Consider the following 7514-nt stretch of genomic DNA (forward strand, 5'->3'; position numbering starts at 1 on the left):
AAAAAAAAAAAAAAAAAAAAGGATAAATCAGGCTTCATACAAATCAAACATTTTGTGCTTCAGAAGGCATTTGAAAAAATTAAAATATAACTCACACAATAGAAAAAACATTTGCAAATCACATATCTCATACCAGACTATAATCCAGGATATATGAAGGACTCCTACAACCCAATAATAAAAAGACAAATAGCCCAGTTTAAAAGTGAACAAAGGACTTGGCGAGACATTGCCCCAGAGAAGACTTACAAACAGCCAAACCACATGTGGAAAGTCCTGCAGATTGTTAGACGTTAGGGAAATGCAGGTAAACAGTGAGGGCCTGCTTCGCGTTCACCACGACGCCTGCGCTAAATGAGACCCGCTCTTCCTCTTTGTCTTTGCATCTGCAAAGGACATCTACACGAACACTCACACAAAGGCTCAGCAGCAGCGCTCAGCTGAAAAGTGCCCACTGATGGGCAAGTGGATGGACGCCATGTGGTACAGCCGCAGAGGAAACCATTACTCAGCCGCAGCTGGAGTGAGCCACTGACACGTGCCACAGTGTGGGTGAACGTGGAAACATGCTATGTGACGATGCCAGCCACAGAAGCCGTGGATCATGTGACCCATGTGTCTGAGACAGTCAGAGCACATAAGCCCAGGGTTGGAAGTGGGCGATGAGTTCCCCGGCCCCTGGGAGTGACTGAGTGAGCGGGTATGGGCTCCTTTCTAAGCGGTGAAGATGTGCTGGCATCAGTGTGGTGGTGTCACATGTCTGCGTGAATGTACCAGAAAGCCATGGCGCTGTACACTTTACAGTGGTGAATTCTATGGTATGTGAATTACATCTCAATTGAAAAACACTGTATTCTTGGCTGAAAAAAAGAAGAAAATGTGGAAGTGTCTACAAAGGAGCACAAAAAATAAATGAGAAAGCATCGGAAGGCTACCTGCCGCCCACCCACTGTGCATCCTCCACGGTACGGTCTGTGTGGCCAGCCAGGGACTTCTTTGTGGAGGCCCAACACTCGGAGGCCGAGGTGGGCAGATCATTTGAGCAGGTGTGGTGACGCACGCCTGTAATCCAACTACTCAGGAGGCTGAGGTGGGAGGATGGCTTGAGGTGGCGGTGAGCCAGGATCCGGCTACTGCACTCCAACTTGGGTGACAAGGTGAGACTCTGTCTCAAAACGAAGACAGAAAAGAAGGAGATTCTCTTCACATGCAGGCATCTATACACCAATATGTTGTTTTGAAAAATAGGATTGTCTTCAGGTTTCTGTTTGTAACTTGCTTGTTTCAATATAATATAAATATATCAATATAATATAAACCCTTTCATTTTAATAGATGTATATTGCTTAAAAAATTAAAAGTAAAGTGAACCCTGCACCAGTCTCTGGAAGGCAGAAGGCTGCCCCCTGCCTCCCAAAGCCCAGCGGGCCTGCGGTCCGCTGGAGCCAACCGACGTGAGGGAAGTCAGACCAGCAGCAGTGGCCGACGCAGGCATGCAGTGGGCGTGAAGGGTGACCGGCCTGGGGCAGGTGTCAGTGGGTTTGGGACCTACTGAGGGGCTGCAGCTGCCACTGGGCTCTGCTGTGACACAAGCCCGCCACCTGCCTGGAGGCGGAGGACGCAGGGGAGCCCCCTTTACAGGTCGGGCTGCGCTGACGTGAGGGTAGCAGGCTCCTTCCCTGTCCTCGCTTCTCAGAGCAGCGGGGATTATGCTGTCAGAACGGAGGAAGAATGGGAAACATTAGTGAGGGGATGCAGCTGGAGTGTGCTGCGTCCACTTTCACGCTCCTGGGAGAAGATCTGTGGGAGCATCGTTGATTCCCAGAGGGAGGCGGAGAGTCCAAATCGTGTGGCTTTCAGCTCCTGCTGCAACCCCAAGACCTGGCGTGCAGGGCTGTCCCCTGAGGGCCTCCTGGTGGACTTTGTCTCCTTGGCTCTGTGGGGGACCTGGGGCTATGCAGGGTAAGGGTTGGGGAGCCCTCGGCTTGCGGCTCAACTGCCTGAGGCTGTGCCCGTGCGTGTGGGCATGTGTGTGGGCGTCTGCGGCCATGCATGTGCATGTGGGAGCATATGTGGGTGTTTGCGGCTGTACATGTGTGTGTGGGAGCCTGTGTGGGTGTGTGGGCTTGTGTGTGGATGTCTGCAGCTGTGCATGTGCGTGTGGGCGCGTGTGTGGGTGCAGAGAGATGAAGTGGGTGATGGTTCAGCCGCAGTACCTGCCTCCTTGCTGTGGATGTGTGGTGTCTTGGTGAGAGTCTTTTGGTCCTGGGGGACAGGGATGTGCTTGGTCACCTGGGGGTGTGGCTGGGCCATCCTGACCTCAGGCACCCAATGGTGACCCTCAAACCCTAATGACTGAAGGCCATGGAGGCGACTGTGGCTGGTGGAGTGGAGGGGATGTAGGGTTTGGACTTGGAAGGTGTGGACTCCCGAGGCCAATGCCCCTGCCTGACTCTGTGGGCACCTGGCTTGGAGGCCTGATCCAATCTGCCACCCAGGGCCCTGAGCCTGCCCTGTAGAGCACCGTGGGGAGAGGCCCAGCCAGGCAGCCACCCTTGCCGTGTGGGTGCCACTCTGTGCCTTGGCCTCCCCATGTAGCAGGAGACACACGGCTGCTGTGCCGGTGAGTAAGGTGACCCCAGAAGGTGGGGGCTGCATGTGGCTGCTGTGAGGGTGATCGAGGTGACCCCAGAGGGTGGGGGCTGCATGTGGCTGCTGTGAGGGTGAGCGAGGTGACCCCAGAGGGTGGGGGCTGCACGTGGCTGCTGTGAGGGTGAGCGAGGTGACCCCAGAGGGTGGGGGCTGCACGTGGCTGCTGTGAGGGTGAGCGAGGTGACCCCAGAGGGTGGGGGCTGCACGTGGCTGCTGTGAGGGTGAGCGAGGTGGCGCCCAAGCAGGAATCCCACCCTAGTGGGCCTCAAGCGTCTGCTCCTCTTCCTCCCGCGTCACCCCAGGGCAGACCCCACTGTCCACAGCCCTGCCCAGCCTGAGGCTCCTGACTTCCTGGAGAACTTTCCTCGACCTGCTTTTCGCCAAGGGAGCCTGATAGCTGTGTGGCTTTGGGGAAAGCGCAGCTCCCTGGCAGGGCGTCCTCATCTGCCTGCAGACTGTCCATGGCTCCTTCACCTGGAAGCCTGCGAGGGAGACACGGTACTCCAGCAGTGGAAGAGACTGCTCCCTCTGCTAATCTCACTGGCTGAAGGACTGCTCCCCCTAAAGCCTGGGCATGTACCAGGAGCCCACATCAGTGTGCCCATGCTCACGAAGGAAAGAAGATGGTTCTTATCACTCTGGACGCTCCATCCGGACAAGGCCCCACCAGGGGGTGCTTGGAGCCTCAGCTCTGCTGGGCCAGGCTGGGGGAGGTGTGTGGCGGGCTCCTCTGGAGCTTGGAACCCTGGCGGCTCCAGTGGAGTGTGATCAAGCTGCTGTCCCCACAGGTCTGCGATGACACAGAGGCTTGGGGCCCTGCCTCCCAAATCACCCTGTGTCTGTGAGCCCAGTAGGGCTTGGCAGACCTTCTCCAGGGGCCCCATTTCCTTTCTTCTAACTCAGAAGAAACCCCTCCCCAGCTGTGTCCCCACGACGTGCTTGTTCAGAGGAACTGCCACGTTACAAGGAGCACATGTGTCCCTGCAGCCTCGGCTCACGACCCCGCCAGGGTGCGGACCCAGCCCCGCCTCGGGAGGGTGGCATCCAGGCCCAGCTCACGTGGGCCATGCTGTGTCTGTGGGCCAGCCACGGGTCCACAAGGAGATGGCGTCCTTGTGATGTCAGTCCCTGGGGGGTCACCACACAGATGCGCTCGCTGCATGGCCCCAAGTGCCTGGACCAGGGTGGCTTCGATGAGTTCATGTCCTTTGTAGGGACATAGATGAATCTGGAAACCATCATTCTCAGCAAACTGACACAAGAACAGAAAATCAAATACCACATGTTCTCACTCATAGGTGGGTGTTGAACGATGAGAACACATGGGCACAGGAAGGGGAGCATCACACACTGGGGTCTGTTGGGGGGAGCCAAGGGAGGGACAGCGGAGGGGGAGGTAGGGAGGTTGAGGAGGGATAACATGGGGAGAAATGCCAGATGTAGATGACGGGGGGATGGAGGCAGCAAACCACATTGCCATGTGTGTACCTATGCAACAATCCTGCATGATCTGCACATGTACCCCAAAACCTAGAGTACAATAAAAAAAAAAAGACAAAACATAGCAGGGATGGCTTGTTTCTGCTCCAGGACATCTGCATTCCCTGCTGGAAAGCCTGAAAAACCTGAGGGCTGGAATCACCTGGACCCTTCTTTGCTCACGTGTCTCTGGGCTGGGGCGACGCAAAGGTAGGCTCACCTGGAACTGCAGACTGAAGTACCTACACATGACCTGCCTGCATGGCTTGAGCTTCCTTACCACATGGCAGCTTCAAGACCATTCCTGCATGGTTGCCCAGAGCACCAAGAGCAAGTATTTTGCCTCAAGCAGAAGATGTGCATGGCCTTCTGTGGGGGTCCAGCTGTGGAGGTCACTTGGTGTTATTCCACTGGGCTCTCTTGGTGGAAGGAGCCACACGTTCACTTAGATACAGAAGGGAAGCTCCTTCGGCACAGCTCAGCGCCTTCAGAAGGAAGGGCTGTAGACTGCTGCCTCTTTGGGGAGAAATGTCAAATAGTTTGCACTCATGTTTTAAAACTGCCACAGTCTCTCCCTAGACAAGAGCTGTTTACATTTCCCCTCCAAGCCACATATATTCCTCTCCTCCCAAGACTTCCCACAATAGCTGCTTCCCATTATGGTTTCTATCTCATGCTCAAAGCTGATGCTCTTGCTCCTAATCAGGTCCAGGTGTGAGACTCCCCAGGGCTGGTTCCTCAAGTGCACTTCCTCTCGTTCTGAAGATTTATGAAAAGAGAGGCAACTTGTCTTCCATCTACACACCTGACATACAATGTGGGACAGGCATGGGATACTTACACAGACACTCCTGTTCAAAAGGGAGAAAATGGGAAGCAAAGAGCAGTCATTGGCTCATAGCAGTTCTGACATCCGGCCAGGCATCCATCACCAGTTCCTCGATCAGGCTTAACCACTACTTGTGAGAGACTCTCCTACTCTCTTAGCTGTTCTGTGAGTGCTTCTGCCACCCTCAGGGTCACCTTTTATCTTTCATAAGAAATGGCCAGTGTTTGAGGTTTGTTGTCATTGTCATTTTACCTACTTCCTTCTTGCAGAAGTTCAGGGGCCCAAAGACCTCTTGTAAGTTGATATCGACTCTATTCCTTTTAGACAAAGTTGATGTGATTCCTTTAGAAACATTGTGGTGTTCAATTTATATGAATTGCATTAGCTAAAACCTACACCTATAAAAGGTTCTTCTGTACCTTAGGTCACCTGTGAGGCTAGAGGGGGACAGTGATCTTAAAATTCTTAGAATGTCTATTGGTTAACATAGAAGATCTAGAAGGCACACTTGTAAGATCCTTAGAAAGTCATTTATTTAAAATGGTCTTTGAGGCATTACTTTAAATATTTCTGAGGCTCTCTTTAGTCCTTTTGTGCTGCTATAACAAAATGCCACAGGCTGTAATTTATAAAGAGCAGAAATTAATTTCTTACAATTCTGGAGGCTGAAAAGTCCATGATCAAGGTGCCAGAATCTGGTGAAGGGCTTCCTGCAGTGTCCTCACATGGTGGAAAGTGGAAGGGAAAGCCAACCTGCTCCCCAAAGCCCTGTTTACAACAACATTTATCCATTCATGAGGAAGGAGCCCCCATGACCTAAACACCTCTTAACAGGCCCCACCTCCCAATGCCACCACACTGGGGATCACTTTGCCAACACATGAATTTTGGGAACACATTCAGACCACAGCAGAGGTCTTAACTAGGGATTTTACAGTCACATCCATGGTTTTATATTACTCTGAGACCATGTTATCTGAACAGTGACCTGGATTTGATTTTTATCCATAAGCTCTATTTTACTTTGAGAATCATTCTGGCAAGCCAGACTGTTCCTCTATAATTTTTCTAAGCTTTACTTGAAAACTGAAAAGTTTATTGCTCAGTTCACCTCTTTGCTCTTGAATTTTATTACAGGCAGCTGAAAGAATCCAGGAAGCACCTTCAACACCCCCTGCCCAGAAATCACTTTAGCTAAATCATCCTTTTATTAGGAATATTTTCTATTTTCCATATTACCTCAGGTGACAGTGTTGCCAAACTTCCACACCATGTAACAAGAATTTCCTTTTTCTCCTCTTCCAAGAACATTTTAATTACTTCCCTTTAAACTCTAACCAATAGCCTTATCAAGGCACATCAGATTTCTGCCTGCTGTCTACTTCCCAAATTAACAAAATTTCAGTTTTTCTTTACAGCAGCATCCAACTTCCAGCTACCAAAAATCTTAATAATTTTCTGTCACATGAGTGACTTCATCTTTACTCTGAGACTACATTTTGCTGACAATTCCCCAGGTTTTACTTTTGCCCTGAGGACGTTTCTTGCTTTGAGAGCTCTTTGTTGCCTGGAGAGATTGTTCTGAGCCTGCTACAGTTTTTCTAAACTCCAGTTTAAAATAACAGTTCGTTCTTTTAGGTCACATCTCTACATTCAGCTATTCTTATTATAATCTCAATCTTTTTTTTTTTTTTTTTTTTTGAGACAGAGTTTCACACTTGTTACCCAGGCTGGAGTGCAATGGTGCGATCTCGGCCCTCACTCTTGAGTGAAACCTTAGCTGGGTATAAAATAGGTTGTAGTTGGAGCTATTTTTTCATTGTTTTCTTGATTCTATTCATCCCAATGAGAAGTCTGCTAATCTAGTTGTTCCTTTATAATTCCATCCTTATCCCTGAGATTCTATGGTTAAACTCTAATGTATGAGTGTGTGTGGGGGGGTATGGGGAATTGAACACTATTTTTTCTGCTTAAAACTTGGACTCTGCTTTATATCTGAGGTAAGGAAAGTGAGTGAGTTCCTTGAGACCACATTTAAAGTTGGCATAGAGCCAGAATGGGAACCGAGGCTCATTGGACTCATCACTAAGTGCTGTCCTGTGGTTCTACCCCTCTTCCCATAAGTGTGGTCGTTGCTATCTTAGATAATTTAGATGGGGAGAGCAACCAGGGGACTTTACTACATGATGATGCTCTTTCTTCCCTAACCGGCTGTACACTCACGAGGTCATGGAGTCTGCCTTCTTTTTTAATCATTGTTGATAATGCAATATCAGGGAGAATGACAGGTTTGTTTGAAAGAGAAGAGACTTTGGAGCTGGGCAGGCCTGGATTTGACTCCAAATCATCACTGATTTTGTGCAGTCTTGAACAAATTACCCAATACCTCTCAGAATTACTTTGCTCATTTGTGAAATTAAGATATCATCATCATCTTTATGGGGCATATGGAGATGTTTGTATATAGTAGATGCAGGGCAGGTGCTTGGTGCAAGCTTGCTGATAGGGGGTTGAGGCTAGTGATGTGATACTGCAAACAACTAAACTAAAGCCA

Source organism: Cebus imitator, unplaced genomic scaffold (genome assembly GCF_001604975.1).
Source record: "Cebus imitator isolate Cc_AM_T3 unplaced genomic scaffold, Cebus_imitator-1.0 Scaffold112, whole genome shotgun sequence".
Classification (NCBI taxonomy): domain Eukaryota; kingdom Metazoa; phylum Chordata; class Mammalia; order Primates; family Cebidae; genus Cebus; species Cebus imitator.